A 22,932-nucleotide genomic window follows, 5' to 3' on the forward strand; every position below is an offset into this window, starting at 1 on the left:
GCTAAGAAGGGAGAAATGATGATAGCTCTTTCCCTCTCTTTCTTTTTCTTTTATTAAAAATGAAACTAGTCAAAATTGGTGACCTAAGCTTCACCTAACTTTGACAATTTTTTCTCCCCTCACTCCATGGCTGGCTAACACTATTAAAAAGGGTGTAATTGCCATTTAAAAGCCCCCAATTTTGATTCTCTAGCTATTTAACACATTTGGGCACTAAAATGTAACTTTTGCCTTTTATGCGATTTAGTCATTTTTCGAAATTGGACTAGAAATAGCTAAAAATAACTTACCAAAATTTATATGCACTTAAATAATCGTACCATAACCTCATAAAAATAATAAAAATAATTTTCTAATTCAGATTTGTGGTCCCGAGACCACTGGTCCAACTAGGCCCTAAATCGGGTTGTTACATTGGGTACGCTACTTCCCTAATAAATCCCGCTGAAAGTAGCTTTCCTACTTCTTGCCTAATTGCCTCCATGACCTGCGGAGCAAACCTTATTTTTCTGTTTGACTAGTTTGACCTCATAAGAAACATTTAACCTATGAACAATCACTTGAGGATCCACACCAGGCATGTCTGCAGCTGGCCAGGCAAAAATGTTTGAATTCTCTTTTTCTTCTTTTGCCAACGCTGATGAAGTCTTTACCAAATTATCTGTGTTGTCATAAAACAACTGCAAATTTTCGTGAAATCTACTGCTTCTTACTTGCGATTTCTCTCCTTACTTTTGACATCCAAACTATCCAAATCTAAAACTTAAGTAGCCACTTATGTCTATTGCGAACTCTGACCCTGTGGTACCTATTCACGTGTTTGCTTGACTAACAACATATGGCACTGCCTAACTGTTCGCTGGTCAAACTTCATAAAACTTATTCATGTCTTAGTGGGAAACTTAATCTTCATACAAAAATTTGCAATCATCATTTTAGACAATCTCATAATGGGACATCTAAAAATTACATTATAAGGCATTGGATGGTCTACCGCAAAGAATTGAATATATTCTGCGGTGGTTTGTTTGCCATCCCCCAAGGTAACAGGTAAGGTAATGCATCTCTTCACCTCAACTGTATGGTTCGCAAAGCCATACAAAAGGCTTGCCCTCCTCAAAGCTTGCTCATTTAGACTTATCTTTTAGTATGCGTCTCAAGTCAACACCTCTACAGCACTGCCACTATCAACCAAAATTCTATTCACTTCAAATCCTGCTATAGTTGCTGGCACAAACATTGGATCATTTCCTTCTTCATCACATACCAAATCCTCATCCTCATCATTAAACTCTACCTTCTACTTTTCTCGCTAATGTAGTATCTTTGATGAACTGACTGACATTATACTTCTAAGATAGGCCTTTCTTTTTGTGTTAAAGGTCGTCCACTATTCATCTATACTAATTATCACATGTATTGTGCCTCTGACATTTTGTTTACCTTTATTAGCACCCCGCAAACTCTAACTTAATGGTGTAGCATCTTGAGCCATAAAATCTTTAAGCTCGCCATTTCTAACCGCCTCCTCAATAGCATCTTTTAAAGAAAAATAATCCTCGGTCTTATGTCCTCCTTCTTTGTGAAAACTACACCTGTCTCTCAAATTGATTGTTGACTAATTATGTCGCATGGGTAGAGAGGGCTTTGAAAAATGCCCAAACATTTAACCTGAGTAAGAATGTAACACCCCTCACCCGTATTCAATGCTGGAATAGGGTTACGAAGTGTTATTATACTTATAACACATTTAAACATACATTTATGTAACACCCTTTACCCATATTCAATGCCGAAATGGGGTTACGGAGCATTACCAGACTTATAACACATTCAAACATACATTTCACATACAGTTAATCAAATCATATACATTTCATTCACAACCAATCATTGTGTCACTAATACGAGCTTACGAGGCCTTAAACATACATTGGGAGTGGTTCGGGACTAAATCGATAACTTTATAAACTTTTTGAACACTTAAGAATTTTTATCAAAAACAGGGGACACACGCCCGTTTGTCCCAGCCGTGTGTTTCACACGGCCAACAGACACGCCCGTGTCACAAGCCGTTTGGACATTCGAATTGGGAGTACATGGCCATGTTCCAATCTGTGTCTGACCCCGTGTAACTCTCTAACTTGGGTCACACGGCAAACACACACGCTCGCATGCCCTAAAAATGGCCATACACACCTATGTGTGAGGCCGTGTGGAGCATACTGACTTGATTTTAATTTCAGCATCAGGGGACACATGCCCGTGTACATGACCGTGTATCACACACAGCTGAGACACACACCTGTGTCTCTGCCCGTGTGGACAAAAATAGGCAATTTACCAAGCCATTTTGCCACCCAAATGGCACCAAAACATAACATTAAAAGGCATTTTAATCAACCAATTCAGCCATACCTCATGCACATTCTATTCTCTCATTCTCCACACATACAAATCACAAATACTTGCTATACCATTTATACCAATTCACATTTATAAATCAACTAATTATACACTTCTAAACTTGCATCATTTTGCATCAAAACCATAAGCATGTAACTACTCTAAAATCAACCACTTAACATCCTAATCTTTATAATTCCCAAGCATTATATATTCATCCATAAACTCACAACACAAAACATATATGCACATATTTATACATAACCAAAACAACCAAATTAAGCCAAATCTCATGGCTATATTTACAAGTCAAAACATAAACATTTAAAAGCCAATTCTAATGGCCAAAATCATTATTAACTCATAATCAAAATGACCAAAACCCTATACATGCCATATAACCAAAACATAAGCTTAAAAGTACCAAATTAATAGCTTGATAGTGTGATGAAGTCTTCGACGATCCCCAAATTCGAGCTAGCTCAGAAATCACTATAAAACACGGAAAAATAAACAATGTAAGCTTTATAGCTTAGTAAGCTCGTATGAAATAATTAAGTAAATTTCATCATTCATTTACATTTTCAAATAAGTAACTCAAATTGCATCAAAACATTAAACACCAAGTTAACATGAAATTTAACTACATAATTGATCATAAGCTTACAACTTCCTTTGATTCATTACTCAAATACTTTTTCGTACATACCTGTATCGAGACGTATCTATTTCTCACCAATTCCCATCTTCAATATACCCGTTCAACCATTCGAAATAGAAGTCGAATACTCAGGAGTCTCACGCACTAAGTGCTAATATCATGACTCGAAGCCAACTCAATATATCTCGTACCCAAAGTGCTAATATCATGGCCTGCAGCCAAAATTAGTGAAGCTCACACCGAAGTGCCGATATCATTGCTCGAAGCCAAATCAATGTATCCCCTAATGACATGTCACTACTATCCTAATCTTTTCCTAAGGTTCAACTAGGAGTTTCAATGCCGAATCATCGTCGAACGTATCTGTAGAGTTGAATTCATAATTCATACAATATCAAAGCATTTAAAACATAATTATATCAATGCTTATTACATATGAACTTACCTCGGATGTAAAAACGACGACACGGGTCAACTAATACGAGACTTTGTTCTTTCCCCAATTTAAGTCTGTATTTCGCTTTTCTTGATCTATATAATATCAAATTCAGCTTATTCAATTATCTCTCTATTCAATTTAATCCAAAAATTCACTTGAAGGCATTTTTACACATTTGCCCATAAAATTTCACAACTTTTACAATTTAGTCCTTATTTCATCAAATCACAATTTAGTCCGTATTTCACTTTTCTTTATCTATATAATATCAAATTCAGCTTATTCAATTATCTCTCTATTCAATTTAATCCAAAAATTCACTTGAAGGAATTTTTACACATTTGCCCATAGAATTTCACAACTTTTACAATTTAGTCCTTATTTCATCAAATCACAAATTCATGAAATTCAATATCAACCCATGCTAGCCAAATTACAATTAGGTCCCTAGTTGCCATATTTTTCAATTATTTCACATTTTAACCATAAAGTTTCCACATTTCATAATTTAATGCCTAATTTGCATTTTCACTAAAAATCACTTAACAGAACTTGTATTTCTATCAACAAGCATTCATAATTTATCAAGAAACTTACTTATTCACCAATGGAAACATTCAAAATCTTTAACAATTTTGCAAATTAGTCTTTGGGTTAGCTAGACCTAGTTGCAACGATATCAAAAACGTAGAAATCATTAAAAACAGGACAAAAATCATACCTTAATTGAAGAAGATGAGATTGCCAAAATTTTAGCACAAAAATGGTTAGGTTTTCTTCTATATTCAGTGGAGAATAGAAAATAAAAGATGAAATTTGGTTTTGGTTTTATTTAATTAAACATTATTTATCTTTTTACTAATTTGCCATTAAAAAATTGATATTTACACAAATGCCAAACCAAATATCATCCACTAACTCATAATTGGGCTAATTACCACATAATGACCTTTACTTAAAGGTTCTATAGCTATTTGACACCTTTAGCTATTAGAACATCACTTTTGCATTTTACGCGATTTAGCCCTTTTTATTAAATTAAACATTCAAACGATAAAATTCCTTAATGAAATTTTCACACAAACATTTTTTAATGCTGTAGACATTAAAATAATAATAAAATAATTATTTTGACTTTGAATTTGTGGTCCTGAAACCACTGTTCCAATTTGACTAAAAACGGGCTGTTACAAAGAATATAGGATGTGTAACATTTAAGGGAGTATAAGTTTCAAACTTGCCATAAGAAACGTACCTTATTGTGTGCTCAACTTGAGGTCTCTGAAATGACCTCGAAGATTTATTCTGCGAATAGTTCCTCTGGTGTCCCTCATCTTGTACTAGTAGACTTTGAGAAGGAGGACCCCTGATGACTATAAAGGCCTTATCAACTCTAAATTGTCTGTCATCCCTCTGGAAAGTATTACCCTTTTAATTTCCTTTACTTCAATGAACTTATGAGCCCCCATACGAATTTGCCAAACTTTATGGCCTATTATCAGTAAACAAATATTGTACGTGCTCATTTTAGACTCCTATGATGAAGGTATCAATGACCTATTGGTCCTCCAAATTCTTTGTATTTAACGTAGTTACATGGAATTGTTTGACATAATCTTACAAAGATTCTTCATCCCTCTGTTTCATTAAAATCAAACCCATAGGAGTGCTCATTATTGCTCTATGAGCTTGAAACCTTCCCAAAAGCATGTGGCCTAGCTGCAAGAAGCTTTGAATGGAGCCTTGTGGTAAAGACAAATACCAATCTTTTGCGCTTCTCTAAGGGTCATCGAGAAAGCTTTATATTTTGTTGCATCAGAAGCCCCTAGCATATTCATATAATCATAAAACTGCATGAGATGTGCTCGAGGATCCCTTCTTCCTTTGAACATTTCTTTTGGAACTTTAAACTTAATTGGTAGGCTCACAACTCTTATTTTAGGGGACAATGGGTTGTTAGAACAAAACAACCAGCCCAAATCTTGCATAGAAAGTGCAATGCTCGAACATCTCTATGCAAAACATCCATTTCGTTCTACCATGGCTTTGCATGTGCCCTTACATCCTCCTCCCAAGTAGGCATGACACGATTTTGAAGATCAAAGTTATCAAACTGCATCTTTCTCCTTAATTCTTTGTTTTGTCTTAACAGTTGCTATTGAAACACTTGTTGCTGCTCGAACCAAGCACTTTGTTAAGCGATCTATTCCTTCATCAACCTTAGCTACTATTGCAAACCAAACAATTGTTGTGGTGATGCTCCCTGATTAGAGGGAAATAACGGTTCTTGACCAAAGAGAGCATTGAGATCAAAAGAGTTGGAAGCACTTGCATGGGTTGAGTTACCTAAATTCTCTTGTTGGTCAGCAAAACAACCAGCAAAAAAGTCTACCTCATTGGGTTGATTGCTAGTGCCAGAACCTCCTGCTTGGCCTGATGGGAAATTAGTGGGGAAATTCTCGTTGGGGTGAGTCATTTTGGTTTTTTAGCAATATGGAAATCTGGAGATTGAAAGTCTATCCACGTTCACCGCACCAATTATTGAGTAATTTAGAGTGTATCTTTCATCAGGGTTAAACTGTGTATTTATATTATATGGTTACTGTTCATGGATGTGATATTGTAGGTATTCTCATCCATGTCGACATGTACCTTACTTTAGGACTAACACGTGTTTTCTAGATGTGGGTTCGCCAACATGGTACTGCGAACCCACATTATGCAGTCTCATAGAAGGGTGCGAGCACCTTGCATGCGAACCCAAAGTGCGAACCACGTAAAGTATGAGTCAAGATCCAAATGGATAATCAGGTAGCGAGTCTGTAACGGGTTAATAATAGTGAGTATCATCACAAACATAATATTAAAATTGTAATGTGGTATAGGTTCTAATATAGATTTCTTTCATAAATCTAAAATATATATAGACAAAATTAATTTTAATTAATAAGGAAAATAATTTTGATTACCCAAATATTTATTTGTATGAAATATAAAATCAATTATATTTTGAATTCTAGTTGAGTGATGTAAACAAAAGATTTCGATTATAGTAATATTTTAAATATTTGAAGCTGTAAAAGTTTATTTCTTCCAATTTTTATTTATTAGTAAAGTGAATTATTGAAGGATGAATTACCCTATTAATTACTATAATTTATTATCACATTAATAGTGAGAATTTAATTTAATTTATTACAATGTGACAATTATCGCACATTTATCTATGTCGAACAACTTATGTTTGTATTAATACGCTATTTTGGTATATAAATATGGATAAATATAAAATTATATATGAACTTTGGTCCAATGTGTAATATTATATATAAAGTTTGATTTTGTGCAATTTTACACATAAAATTTTGATTTGATTCAATTTTCACAAATCACTAACATTATTGAATTACCACCGTTTTATGTTAATATATTGCATAGACAAACAATTATATTGATTCGATATGAAAATAAATGTATACATTCATTTCTTTAAATGTGTACAAATTGAATCAAAATCAAAGTTTCATTTATATATATGAACCTCAATTCAAATTTAATGTGTATAATTGGATCAAATCAAAATTCATGTATAAAATTGCACATCTAACTAAAATTCATGTATAAATTTAATATTTATTCTATATATATATATATATATACTAGTTTTACTTCCTATGCGATGTACGAGTTGATTTTATGTATTATTTAATTAGTAATATGTTGGAAAATATTTCGTCATATTATAACCAAATAAATTCAAATTGATAACACTATGTTTATATTTTGATATAAAAATAATGATCGAAAATGTTATAACTACACTTCATTTACAAAACTGTTATTTATATTTTTATACAAAAAGTAAACGAATTATTGTAATTAGTGAAAACCGAAAATATAGAATCCATTAAAGGAATCAATATCAATTTTAAACCCCAAAATATTTAAGGTATAAAAATAATACGAGTACATTGAATTTAATGCAAATAAATTTTCATAATGAAACACTAATTTTGAAATTTAAAATTATTTGGGCTCCACATTTTCCGACTAATGAGAAAATTTAATAGAAATATAATATGATATAAAACAAAGTATGTTAGTCGTTAAAATTTAAAGGTTCCTTACTTATTCTAAAACTTTGCTATAGAATATATATTATATGGTTTACTTATCCGTGCATAAATTAGTTTCGGAGATCTTTCAACATATTAGGAATGAATTTTATTTATAAAGGAATAATAATTAAATAATATTACTTTAAAAATATTTATAAATACTTTCTTTTGGTAGAAATAAAATTTAGCACTAGACTAAAATTTCAAAAAGATTAGGTTCTACCAGTCACTTCGTGCATTGCGTGTTGAATGTCCTCTTTCAACAAACTTCTTACGTATGACGAAGGATCAACAAGGACGATCAAATAACCGACTCCACCTCTTGCCTCCTTAATTATGTAGTCAACAACCTTATTATTGTCCCTCAAAATGTGAAATGCAATATAATATTTGTAAACTTTAAATTAATATAATATTAGAGTAAGAATATTTAAATTAAAAATAGCATATTAAGGATGCAATATAATATGGATGTAACATGCAAGCCTAAATTGTGTAAAGTGAACCTAATAATCAACTATAAAATACATATCGACATAAGTGAAATTAGCCCATAAATTGTTGTGTATTGCTGATACAAGATTTAGTTGGTAGCTGAGTTGTCCGCTTCATCTTCTTTTTGATATTTAGTTGGTTAAAGTATGGAGAAACATGGTTTTCTTGTGAAGAAGGAGATGGGATAAAAAATGAAAAGTCTTCATGTAAAACCCCAAACCCGGTCTAGATATCATGACCAGATCTGAAGATGTTACTGCAAAACATTTGAAAACCTAGAAATCGTTTGACTTGAAAGGATGATGCTAGCTCTTGCTAGGTAAAAATCTTTCTTAACCAATTTGGTAAAAACGTTGATTATTTGTACCTTTTAAGCATTTAGGTTTGCAGCAGAGTTCTTAATCTAACTTGAATTTTTATAAAATACGATTTGTTGTTGGAAAGCCATGGTTTTGCAAATACGGTGAGTATTATAAGAAATACGTTGAATAATTAAAAGTAGAAAACAAATCAACAAAATAAAACCCAAACTTTAAAACAGTCCAAAAATACTGAAACAAAATAGACTAGTTTTTAATAGCTACTAAATAAAAGCGTTTAGCTAAGCTCCTGTCGCACTGATCCGTCCTAGGTTTGAAGGTTACCTGAAAGTAACAAACAAACAGAGAATGAGTTTCGAACTCAGTGTGTAACATATCATGAAACCAAAAAAAAAAACATTTCAGACATATCTCAAATACAGTAATAGTGATAGAACACATCAGATGCAGATTTCTATTCCTACCCCTATCTGCCACACACTATCTCCGATCATCCTAACACACCATTTAGCGTATTAAGTACCCATCCATCCCTACATAGCGCTTAATGTCAGTATGAAACTTTTTAGAATATTTTTAGCTTAGCTGCCAGATCAATAGGCCATTTATCGCCAAATACAAATATACATGTAGCTGAGCCACCAAATACAACAGATAATTAAATTGCTCACATTTCCTCCAAAATGCAAATCCCACCCCAATACAGATACAAAATATATCATATATCCATTTCATACATGTTCTCATAATAGATATAGATTATTCTTGACGAAAAATAGATCGACTTATCTTATTATAAATCATGCAGACCATACATCATAATAATCATGCATACTCATATCAATATTTCACATTAACAGAAAATTAGATATCATTGTTAAAACCTTAATTTATGTCATATGGACCCTATGAAAGGCCTACGTTCGGCCCGAATGATGTTTACGGCCTTAGGGTAAAATTTTAGAATTTGGGCCAACACAAGCAGTTTACTTGGCCAGCCCGTATGGCCCACACAGCCTCATACACGCCTGTGTAGCCCACACAGCCCAATTGGCCTAGATCGTGTGTCTCGCACGGTCCAACATACGACCCGTCACACATGACTGATGGGCGTCGAAACCACCAAAAATAATTCCTACTAAAATAGCTCTAAATAGTAGTAAAGAGTGGTAGTAGGGTCGAGTCCATAGGGATTGGATGTCGTAATCAACTTCCGTATTCACTTATGAACAGAGAATTCGTCGTGTTAAGGTCGTGGCAAGAGTTGTTCCCATGAATCCAAACGTACCTGTAACAAAAATAAACAAGTAAATTGGGGGGAGTTTGAGAATGCTTAAGAAAGTAAAATAATCTAATCAGTTTAAATAAACAATTGAATGCTATTGACAATAAATGTAAACTGGAAATAAATTCAGATTCGTGTAAACAGATAAAATAAGCCTTAGCCTTAGACTTGGTAAATTTTGTATCAAGAATCGATCCTAAAAAATTAATCTTCTCCTCCAATCGATAAGTTGGTTATAGCAGTTAAGAACGTCCTAACCACCAATTCTTCCTCTAGTAGCTGGTTCCGGTACGACCTGCAAACCACCCCTTACCGATTATCTAAATGAGATACAAGTGTTCCCGATTCAAGTTTCCGGTAGCCTTGCGTTCTGAAGAACCCAACTTAAATTAATGGCCTCAACCGTGTGGGCTGTTTAAACCCGATCACTTCTTCCTTGATTTGTTCTCGGAGAACCGAATACAGCACGACTAACTCGTTTTTCCAATTGTCAACAAACACGACTTCAACCCAACGTGCACTTTGACTTGAAATTGAGTTTAACTTTAAGGGATGATTGGTTTATCCCAATACTTAGGAAAAAGGTGAATACCAATGGGATGGATTTTTAACACGAATTCGTATATCACGATTCCCGATCAGAAAGAACACCGACCTAAAGCTAAGAGGAAGTTTAGTGAGGCATGAAATTATTCATGCTTGAAAGTTGTGGAAGATGATGGGATTTGTATGAAAGGTGATGAAATTTGGGAAGGAAAAGTACTTGGAAGGCAATTAGCCTAATTTTAAAAAAGAAGCAAAAATTTGAAACAAAGCTACAAAATGTTAACGTCAAAGTGAAAGAAAAAGAAAAGTAATTCTATTCCAAATTAGAGTAGGAAGACAAAATGAATGGATGATTTTCAAAGAACAAAATACCAGGAAGACAAAATAAATGGATGATTTTCAAAGAACAAAATACCCCTATTTATATACATGGGGTTTACTAAAAATGACCTAACTAATTTAATAAAATAAAATAAAATAAAAATAAATAAAAATAAATAAAAATAAAAATAAAATAATATCTTCCTATTTTTGGCTTTTTGCAAAGTCAACAAAATTTGATAACTCCTTGGCTTTCTCCATCTTTTTGATTTGATCTCAATTTAATGATTGTCTTTCAATTTGACCCTTTTTAGCTTGTTTTCGACCGATTGCATCCCTGACAAGATTTGATCATAAAAGCACTTAATTAGCAGGTTCAATTCAACAATTAACCAAATTAAACACAAAAAATATGCAAATTAACATGTTTATCAATGATCTGGCACACAACTGTGTGGCGTCGATAGTTCCCTTTTTCAGCTTCCATCATTTGCTGTTTTCTCAGGTTTTAGTTACACACCTTGGTCAAAAATCCAATGCACACTTAAAATCAAATATTCCAATACCTAGATTGATGAATAATATGAAATAATAACCGAAAAATTACCAACCTAAACAATTGATTTAACAAATCCTACAACAAACAAACCCAAAAACTGAAACGAACGAACTCCATAACAATAAAACACTCACCTCCTATCGAAACAAAAATTGAAACGAACTCAGATTGTTGAAGAACCCATCGTCACACGATCCTTTCCTATTCATAACACATATAAAAATTAAATTTCCAACTAATTCTTTCGTAACAAACATAAAAAAGAAACAAACAATTCGCCCAACATACATATCCAATAATGGAACTTAAACCTTACCCAACACCACGAAATCACACAGGAATGTAGTATTAGAGAATGAATTGAAGAACAGAGATTATGAGCAATTTCGGCTTGGTAATTGGTAAAAGAAAAAAATTGAGAATGAAATATTTAGGGAAAAGAAATTAACAAGAGCAACAAAAAACAGTAGCATGAAAAAGAAAAAAAACGTCAGAACAATATCCCACTACTAACCACCACCTGCATTTCAAAATTTCAATTTGACCCCACTACTACCAGTGAACAACACAGACAAAAAGCAAAAATAATACTCCTCCACTTGCACACACATGGTTCCAAATACAGGACCAAAGGGTAAGCTAACACCTTACCATTGAACTAACAGGCTCATTCTATTACAAGTTAACCAAAAATCATATTTAAGCCAAATGAACAAAGATAGGCCTAGGAATAAAAATAACATAATTTTCCCAAAAGAGACTATTAGACCCATAACCTTAAACACACACTCAGAACACTTAACTATTGAAGCAGATACTTAATTATGACATAATTTAACAAATCAGAAATTCATATTTTTGGGGCGTTATATGTATATCGGGTCGGATTTCGAGTTGGGTTATGATATATTCTATAACAATTTGGCCCCCACCTTATTGAAGAAGAGTTATAAAGTGATTCTTTTAAGACAGACTTACACGCATGCATCGTGTAATTGGGAGTTTACTACATAAGTTTTAACTCAAAACTTTACTGAGTAAGTTTTGTTGTCTGACAGTGTGGTACAGAAGTTAAAAGGTTATTGGGAAATATTTGAAAGACCGTGAAATTCTCAAAATTTCGTAAGTAGAAAGCTGTGATCATAAATTAACAAACCGTGAGAATGGAGTTACGATCGTAAATCAACGAACTCTTAATGAATTGTTCATGATTGTAAATAAACAAACTCTTAATGAATTATTTATAATTATAAATGAATAAACTAAAGTTGTGATCATAAATCAACGAGCTTTAAAAAATTACAGTTGTGATTGTAAATCAGTGAACTATTTAAATGGTGTTGCGATCGTAAATCGGTGAAACTCTTAATAAAATGGTCATGATTGTAAATCAATGAACTGTAGCTGTGATCGTAAATCAACGAACTTTGAAAAATGAAAGTTGTGATCATAAATCAATGAACTGTTTAAATGAAGCTGCAATCGTAAATCAACGAATTCTTAATGAAGTGTTCATAATCGTAAATTAGTGAGTTTTAAAAAATGAAAGTTATGATCATAAATCAATGAGCTATTTAAATGAAGTTGTGATCATAAATCAGTGAACTCTTAGTGAAGTGTTCATAATTGTAAATCAATAAAGTGAAGCTGTGATTATAAATCAGCAAACTTTAAAACTAGTATGAAGCAAGGAGAAATATCGCACAGCACACATAGGTCTTCTTGAAAATAGAAGTTCTGTTTCCTAGTTTTGAAGATAGTAACAATAAAGAACCATGTGCATGCAGAGAAAGATATATCGAAAAGCTAAATAAATTAGCCTTTAACTATTTGATACAGCTACTTCATGATTATATGAGCAAGGTGCGACTTTGTCTGAACCAACTAGATCTGAAATGTCTGAGTTTAAAAAAATTATTCAGAACAATGCAAGCAGTTACGAAAATAAAAAGTACAGAAATGAGAAGAATTGAACTAGAATTAACCTATCCTCAAAATGACTATACACAAATAAAGCAAAAAAATTGTGACAGCCCTAAATTGACCCTAGTCGGAAAGCGGTTTCGGGACTGCTAAACCGAATCACCGAAGTATTTGAATATAATATTTATTGTCTAAAATATGTGGATATGAATGTGTGAAAGTTTTAAGCTTCGATTTAGTCGATTGCATGTGAATTTAGTTAATAGGACTTAGGTGTGACACTTTTGAAATGTGATAGGTTAATCTATAAAGATCTAATAGTGCATGATGTCAAAAAAAGTGTGCTTGCATGTCAAATTAGCCAAATCTTGGATAGTGGCCGGCCATGGTATGGGCTATTAACGGTAATATGTATTTTTCTATTAACATTTTTTTAGTTACAAAATAAAATAATGAATTAAGAATAATAAAACATGAGGTGAGTGGGAGGAGAAACCAAAGTTGTTTCATCCTTGCTCCTCCATTGCCGTGACTTGAGGGAGGAAGAAGAAAAGAATTCTCTTGCTTCATGTTCGGTTGGTTGATGATTAGGAAGAGGTAAGTTTGATGTTATTCCATGAAATTCATGCATATTTTTAGTTGTTAGTTTGAATTCTACCTAGCCCATGGTTTAAATCTTTGCTATTTGATGGAGATGATACTCGGCAATGGATGTTGTCTTTCTTGGTTGGTGTTTGATGTTGTGTTGATGAGGTATGAAGATGATAGAGTTTGAGTGCTTAACAAAAAGGATTGGATGTGAGTGTGTGTGAGAATTTGAAAAGGATGGGTCTTAGCAACTTCATGAAGTGTTCGGCCATGGTGCTAAAATGTTGTATTGTGTTTAAACTTAGAATTTTTAGTTATATGGTTAGTATAGGTATGGATAACCGAATATGAGAGCATGAATAGATGAAGAGTTTTGTAATTATAAAAAAAATGGGTTAATTGATATGTGGTAAATGTTAAGTGTTAAATGAAATGGAAATGATATCATATTGGAATATGTATACTCGACCACATGAATGAATACATAGATTGGTGTTGCATGTATTCGGCTATAGGTAAGCATATTGATGATTCTATCTTGACTTAGATAATCGGCTAAAGGAGAATATTAGCTAATATGTTGAATTTGATTCATGATTTCATATATATGACTCTAATGTCTAATATGTATATGGGCTAAGTACCTTGAATTTCTCTTGATGTTCAAGATGATTAAATCAATTTATTTGTTAAATTAAGCTCAAGAGCAAAGGGGAACTAAATCCGATAAAGGAAAGGAAAAAGTAATTGAATAGCCGTTGAAGTCGTTCGACAACATCCGAGGTAAGTCTTCGAGTAATGGAACTTAGTTTATGATTTGTTTAAGTCATGACACATAAGCATAACAAATAAACGGTGATATAACGATTCTACTTGAGTTATATATTGAGGTAATTAGTTTATACTTATGACGGGTAGCCGAATGTGTATAGAGATCATGTTATGAAGTAAATCAAAATCATGCTCTTTGTATGTGGCTATTGAGCCGAAAATGGTAATGGTTGATAAGTGTCTTGTGTTTGAGTTCTAGTAATGAAAATGAAATATAGATGTGTTATGATTTATTGATATATGTGCATGATTATTCGAATGATAACCGGACTAAGATCCGAAGGCATTTGTGCTAGTGATTATTTCCGGGCTAAGTCCTGAAGGCATTTGTGCTAGTGATTATATCCGGTTAAGTCCCAAGGCATTTGTGCTAGTGACTATATCCGGCTAAGTCCCGAAGGCATTTGTGCTAGTGACTATGTCCGGCTAAGTCCCGAAGGCATTAAAAGCGAGTTGCTATATCCGCTAAATTTCAAGGTACTTGGGTTTGGAAATGAGTGATCTTGCTGTAATAATTTCAATTAATACGCTCATAAAATCCAAACGATAAGGTATGTTTCAGATATGCATCGGAAAAGTTGATTCCTTTTAATAGTATTCGCTCAATTGATTAACGATCTTCCGCCTTTAGATAGGTTTGATTCCCGTGTATGAGTATAATGGTTGAAGCGTGAAGTAAGTATGATTTTGAGAATATGCATATATGCAATTATTCATTTGGTCATATGAACGCTATACTTTAGTCGTAAATAATTTCATTACTCAAAACTTACTAAGCATTAAATGCTTATTCTTTCTTTAATTCTCTCTTTTATAGATTTTGTTCGTCACCATCGGACTCGGGATTGTCAAAGTCGAAGTTGTCCACACTATCTAAGCCCTTTTGGTACTCTTTTAGTTGAACTTCGATAGTGGCATGTATAGGACTGACCTTTGTTGTTAATTAAGTACCTTTTTGTAATGTATACATTCGGATAGCCATGCGAAAATGGCTTATATATTTTGAGCATAGCATTATAATCATTTTGTATATATGGTTATTGAGTGGTATGGAAATGCTTGGTAATGACTAGCCATTAGAATGGTTAATCATGATCATATTTGGTGCTATGTATGTCAAGTGGCTAGTTGAATTATGGAAACTATGAAATAGGTGAGATTTACCTTAAAGTAGATGCTGACAGCAGCAGTGATGTGATTTTGAAAAATCACTAAAAATAGTATAAATGTAATTAAATAATGAATAAATTAGTTAATTGAATCTTGATGAGTCTATTTTCATATGAAAGAAACGAAATGACCATATGAGCCGTATTTTATGAGATGTTTAAGTTTTTGTGAAATAGGGCCAGAGCGATTTCTGGATCCCCTGTTCTGACTTTGGAAATTCACCATAAATTAACCAGAGATAATTAAAAGTCATGATTTATATGTAAAGATTCCTTTTTGAGTCTAGTTTCATTAGAAACAAACGCCATAAGTATTGAATCCCTGTACAGGGAGATATATAAGTCGTAATGTATGAATGTCAGAGTAGTCGAACCCTGAAACAGGGGAGATTTTAACTAATAAACTGTACTAATTGGCCCAACAAAAAATTCTATAAAATTTTTTGTAGATGGATATATGAGTCTAGTTTCATGAAAAATTTACGGAATCAGTTTTCAAGTTTTGGAACTCTAGATATGATTTTTAAAGTGACTGTGATGCAGTTAACCAGCTTGTCTGGAAATTTTAAAATGAACTGTGAAATAAAGGAATTAAGTCTGTTAACACCTCGTGTTCGACTCCGGCAACGGTCTCGAGTACGGGGTGTTACAATTTTATTGGTATCAGAGCTACGTTTTAGTCGATTCTAGTTCTACCGTAATACGTCCGGGTCTATCTATACATGCCATTATGTGTTTATTTGATAGTGTGGAGATTTTTGACAGTTAAAAATGTTTTTATTTATAGTAATGGATCCCGATCCCAACCGAGCGGTAGCTGATGATCTTGAGAGTGTAGCACCTGCTCCCACACAAGGGACAGCGCTAGGGGACTCTCAACTTATTGCTAGTAATCAGAATGATGAAGCTAGACAGGCTTTTTATAGCGTGATGAATGATTGGTTCAATCAGTATATTCGAACTAATACGGCTATTCCACAACCTCCATTCCCGACTAATACAGCCCCCACACCTGCGATACCTCCGGTAACTTACCAGATAAGGTTAAATAAGCCCCCAGTTGACAGAATCCGAAAACACGGGGCTACTGAATTTAAAGCTACAGATAGCGACGATGCCGAGCAAGCTGAATTTTGGTTGGACAACACTATTCGGGTACTTGATAAACTATCTTGCACACCGATGAATGCCTAAAGTGTACGATCTCCTTGCTACGTGATTCCGCCTACTATTGGTGGAATACGTTGATTCTGCAGCCCAGAGAGCAAGTAACTTGGGAGTTTTTCCAAACCAAGTTTCAAAAAGTATATCACCAGAGATTCATTGATCAAAACGGAAAGAATTTCTTGAACTTAAACAAGGTTCCATGTCTACATCGACTATGAACGAAAGTTTGTAAGGCTTAGCCAGATGCGCGAGAATGCATTTCTTCGAAGTCGTGATGTGCAAACGTTTCAAGATGGACCGAACGATGATATAAAGTCTGTATGTTGGCATTTTAGAAATCAGAGAATTTGTGGTACTTGTCGAGCGAGCTTGCAAAGTCAAGAGCGATATGGAGAAAAGAAAAGCTGATATGGGAGCAAAGGAGTTTCGTAAGAGATCTTTGGGAAAGCCCTTTCAACAGTCATCGAAGAAATTTAGAGATGATTTAGGCCGATCTAAAGACACTTCGAGCTTTTCTAGACGAGATCGTGATCGACCCCCTGTGAGTACACGAGTCACTTCGGTTGCGGTGTTGGAAATGATCGTCAAGACAGAACAGAGTGCCAGGATTGTGGTAAATGGCATTCGGGAGTTGTAGATTCCATGACCCCTCCTGTTATAAGTGCGGATCAGCTGACCACTTTATTAAGGATTGCCCAAGACTGTCTCGAACAAAATGTAAATCGAGTGGGAAACCAGGTGCTACTATCGCGGGGTAGACCATCTAGAAATACGGGAATGCTAGTGGTGGTCGAGAGGATCTAGAGATGCTACAACCAGATCTCGAGGCTCGTGCTCTGCTAGAGCTTATGCTATACGCCAAGACGCGAGGATGCTTCCTCGCCAGATGTTATTACCGGTACTTTCACTCTCTTTGATACTAATGTGATTGCTTTGATTGACCCCGGTTCTACTCATTCATATGTATGTGAGACCTTAGCATCCAAAGAAGACTTTACCGTTGAGTTCATCGAGTTCGTAATTCGAGTGTCGAATCCTTGGGTCGTTATGTGCTTGTCGATAAGGTGTGTAAGAAATGCCCCTAGTAATCGAGAGGTTCTCGCTTCCTACCGATTTGATGCTTTTACCGCTTGATAAATTTGATGTTATTCTCGGTTTGGATTGGTTGATCAGTACATGATGCAATTGTGAATTGCAAAAGTAAGACTATTGATTTGAGGTGTGCAAATAATGAGATAATCCGAGTTGAGTCTACTGTTTTGAATGGATTGCCAACAATAATATCCTCGACGTTAGCTCAAAAATATGTGAGAAAGGGGTGTGAAGCGTACCTTGCATACGTACTTGATAATAAAGAGTCAGAAAAGAAACTTGAATCGGTACCAGTGGTTTGTGAATATCCGGATGTTTTTCCGAAGAATTACCGGGTTACCACTGCTCGGAAGTAGAGTTTGGCATCGAACTTGTACCTGGGACTACACCGATTTCTATAGCTCCGTATCGTATGGCACCAACGGAATTAAAGGAATTGAAAGCTCAGTTGCAAGAGTTGATGGATAGAGGTTTCGCTCGACCGAGTTTCTCACCTTGGGGTGCACCAGTATTGTTTGTGAAAAAGAAGGACAGAACCATGAGATTGTGCATCGACTATCGCCATGAATAAAGTGACAATAAAGAATAAATATCCGTTATCAGCGTATTGATGATTTGTTTGATCAACTAAAGGGAGCCTCGGTGTTTTCAAAGATAGATTTGAGATCGGGTTATTATCGCCATGAGTTCGAGACTCAGATATACCCAAACCGCTTTCGAACGAGATACGGTCATCGCGAAGTTTTTAATGATGCCGTTTGGGCTCACTAATGCCCCAGAAGATTTATGGATTTGATGAATCGGATCTTTAGACTGTATTTGGATCGATTTGTAGTCGTGTTTATCGATGATATCTTGGTCTATTCGAGAAATGAAACCGATCATGCTAAACACCGGGATTAGTGTTGCGATTTTACGGATAAGCGCTTATATGCTAAGTTCGATGAAGTGTGAGTTCGGTTAAGAGGTTAGCTTCTTGGGTCATGTGGTATCTGATCGGTATTCGAGTTGATCCGAGCAAAATTTCGCCATACTTAACCGGAAGCCTCAGAAATATTATGAAGTTCGAGCTTTTGGGACTTTGGTTACTACTGACGCTTTGTAAAGGGTTTCTCGATGATAGCCACACCAATAACGAAACTACTTGAGTAAAGAAGTTAAGTTTGAATGGACAGAAAAGTGTCAGGAAAGTTTCGATCAACTGAAAACTTATTTGACTGAAGCTCCAGTACTAGTGCAGCCCGAATCAGGCAAGGAGTTTGTCATTTACAGTGATGCATCCTTACTTGGGTTGGGTTGTGTATTGATGCAAGAAGGTCAAGTTGTAGCTTATGCGTCGAGACAATTGAAGCCACATGAGAAAAATTATCCAACCCATGATCTCGAACTAGCTGCCATCGTATTCGCTTTGAAAACATGGCGACATTACTTATTTGGTGAGAAGTGCCGTGTATATTCGGATCACAAAAGTCTCAAATATTTGATGACTCAAAGAGACTTGAATCTGCGACAAAAACGTTGGCTTGAGTTATTAAAAGATTATGAGCTTGTCATTGACTATCACCCGGGAAAGGCTAATGTGGTTGCGGATGCTTTAAGTCGTAAATCACTGTTTGCTTTACGAGCGATGAATGTACACTTGTCTGTTCTATCCGACAATGTGTTAGTAGCTGAATTAAAGGCCAAACCCTTGTTGATTCATCAAATTCGTGAAGCTTAGAAAGTCGATGATGAATTGGTTGCAAAACGGGCTGAATGTGTTTCGAACGTGGAATCAGAGTTTCAAATTGACGATGATGATTGTTTGAGGTTCAGAAGTCGTTTGTGTGTCCCAAGAAATTCAGAACTTATTTCGATGATTCTGAACGAAGCTCACCGTAGCCGAATGTCAATTCACCCGGGGAGTACGAAAAGGTACAACAATCTGAGACGTCAGTTTTGGTGGCATGGTATGAAACGAGACATTTCCGATTTTGTTTCGAAGTGTTTAATATGTCAACAAGTGAAAGCGGAACATCAAGTGCCTCTGAGTTTACTTGGTGATCATGATACCGAATGGAAATGGGAACGAATCACGATGGATTTTGTATCTGGGTTGCCATTGTCGGCAAGTAAGAAAGATGCGATTTGGGTCGTTGTTGATAGACTGACTAAGTCGACTCATTTTATTCCCGTACGTACGGATTATTCACTGGATAAACTAGCTGAATTGTATGTTTCTCAGATTGTGAGATTACACGGGGTACCTATTTCTATTGTGTCGGATAGAGATCCGAGATTCACCTTGCGATTTTGGAAGAAATTGCAAGAAGCTTTGGGTACCAAGTTGCATTTTAGCACCGCTTTTCATCCACAGACTGATGGTCAATCCGAGCGGATAATTCAGATACTCGAGGATATGTTGAGATATTGCATTCTTGAGTTTAGTGGTTCATGGGAGCGGTATTTACCTTTGATTGAATTTGCTTACAACAATAGTTTTCAATCAAGTATTAAGATGGCACCTTACGAGGCTTTGTACGGTCGTAAATGCCGTACACCATTGTTTTGGACCGAGCTCGGTGAAAGTAAAATTTTCGGAGTTGATTTGATTAAAGATGCTGAGCAGAAAGTAAAAATAATTCGTGAAAGTCTGAAGGCAGCATTAGATCGTCAGAAGTCATACGCGGATTTAAAACGAAGAGATATTGAGTATCAGGTGGGAGACAAAGTGTTTCTTAAAGTTTCACCTTGGAAAAAGATACTCAGATTTGGCCGTAAGGGCAAACTGAGTCCGAGGTTCATAGGGCCGTATGAAATATTCGAACGAGTTGGTCCTGTGGCATATAGATTGATTTTACCCCCTGATCTCGAAAAGATTCACAACGTTTTTCATGTTTCGATGCTTCGACGTTACAGATCCGATCCTTTGCACGTAATAAATCCCTCCGAGGTCGAAATTCAAGCCGATATGAGTTATGAAGAAGAACCGATTCGTATCCTAGCCCGTGAAGTGAAAGAGTTGCGAAACAAAAGGGTTCCGTTAGTAAAGGTGTTATGGCTCAAACACGGGGTCGAAGAAGCTACTTGGGAAATCGAGAACTCTATGAAAGAACGATACACAAACCTATTTACCGGTAAGATTTTCGGGGACGAAAATTTCTTAAGTGGGGAGAGTTGTGATGCCCTAAATTGACCCTAGTCGAAAGCGGTTTCGGGACCGCTAAACCGAATCACCGATGTATTTGAATATAATATTTATTGTCTAAAATATGTGGATATGAATATGTGAAAGTTTTAAGCTTCGATTTAGTCGATTGCATGTGAATTTAGTTAATAGGACTTAGGTGTGACACTTTTGAAACGTGATAGGTTAATCTATAAGGATCTAATAGTGCATGATGTCAAAAAAAGTGTACTTGCATGTCAAATTAGCCAAATCTTGGATTGTGGCCGGCCATGGTATGGGCTATTAACGGTAATATGTATTTTTTTATTAAAATTTTTTAGTTACAAAATAAAATAATGAATTAAGAATAATAAAACATGAGGTGAGTGGGAGGAGAAACCAAAGTTGTTTCATCCTTGCTCCTCTATTGTCATGACTTGAGGGAGGAAGAAGAAAAGAATTCTCTTGCTTCATGTTTGGTTGGTTGATGATTAGGAAGAGGTAAGTTTGATGTTATTCCATGAAATTCATGCATATTTTTAGTTGTTAGTTTGAATTCTACCTAGCCCATGGTTTAAATCTTTGCTATTTGATGGAGATGATACTCGGCCATGGATGTTGTCTTTCTTGGTTGGTGTTTGATGTTGTGTTGATGAGGTATGAAGATGATAGAGTTTGAGTGCTTAACAAAAAGGATTGGATGTGAGTGTGTGTGAGAATTTGAAAAGGATGGGTCTTAGCAACTTCATGAAATGTTCGGCCATGGTGCTAAAATGTTGTATTGTGTTTAAACTTAGAATTTTTAGTTATATGGTTAGTATAGGTATGGATAACCGAATATGAGAGCATGAATAGATGAAGAGTTTTGTAATTATAAAAAAAAAATGGGTTAATTGATATGTGGTAAATGTTAAGTGTTAAATGAAATGGAAATGATATCATATTGGAATATGTATACTCGACCACATGAATGAATACATAGATTGGTGTTGCATGTATTCGGCTATAGGTAAGCATATTGATGATTCTATCTTGACTTAGATAATCGGCTAAAGGAGAATATTAGCTAATATGTTGAATTTGATTCATGATTTCATACATATGACTCTAATGTCTAATATGTATATGGGCTAAGTACCTTGAATTTCTCTTGATGTTCAAGATGATTAAATCAATTTATTTGTTAAATTAAGCTCAAGAGCAAAGGGGAACTAAATCCAATAAAGGAAAGGAAAAAGTAATTGAATAGCCGTTGAAGTCGTTCGACAACATCCGAGGTAAGTCTTCGAGTAATGGAACTTAGTTTATGATTTGTTTAAGTCATGACACATAAGCATAACAAATAAACGGTGATATAATGATTCTACTTGAGTTATATATTGAGGTAATTAGTTTATACTTATGACGGGTAGTCGAATGTGTATAGAGATCATGTTATGAAGTAAATCAAAATCATGCTCTTTGTATGTGGCTATTGAGCCGAAAATGGTAATGGTTGATAAGTGTCTTGTGTTTGAGTTCTAGTAATGAAAAGGAAATATAGATGTGTTATGATTTATTGATATATGTGCATGATTATTCGAATGAAAACCGGACTAAGATCCGAAGGCATTTGTGCTAGTGATTATATCCGGGCTAAGTCCCGAAGGCATTTGTGCTAGTGATTATATCCGGGCTAAGTCCCGAAGGCATTTGTGCTAGTGACTATATCCGGGCTAAGTCCCGAAGGCATTCGTGCGAGTTGCTATATCCGCTCATAAAATCCAAACGATAAGGTATGTTTCGTATATGCATCGGAAAAGTTGATTCCTTTTTAATAGTATTCGCTCAATTGATTAACGATCTTCCGGCCTTTAGATAGGTT

At 34.9% G+C, this 22,932-nt stretch overlaps 1 pseudogene; it reads right to left on the reverse strand.

Annotated features, from left to right (window-relative positions):
* Window positions 1-470: 470 nt before the first annotated feature.
* The window catches only part of LOC108485340 (jasmonoyl--L-amino acid synthetase JAR4-like), a 33,233-nt pseudogene continuing 10,771 nt past the window's right edge, over window positions 471-22,932 (reverse strand).

This window comes from Gossypium arboreum, chromosome 6 (genome assembly GCF_025698485.1).
Source record: "Gossypium arboreum isolate Shixiya-1 chromosome 6, ASM2569848v2, whole genome shotgun sequence".
Taxonomy (NCBI): Eukaryota; Viridiplantae; Streptophyta; class Magnoliopsida; order Malvales; family Malvaceae; genus Gossypium; species Gossypium arboreum.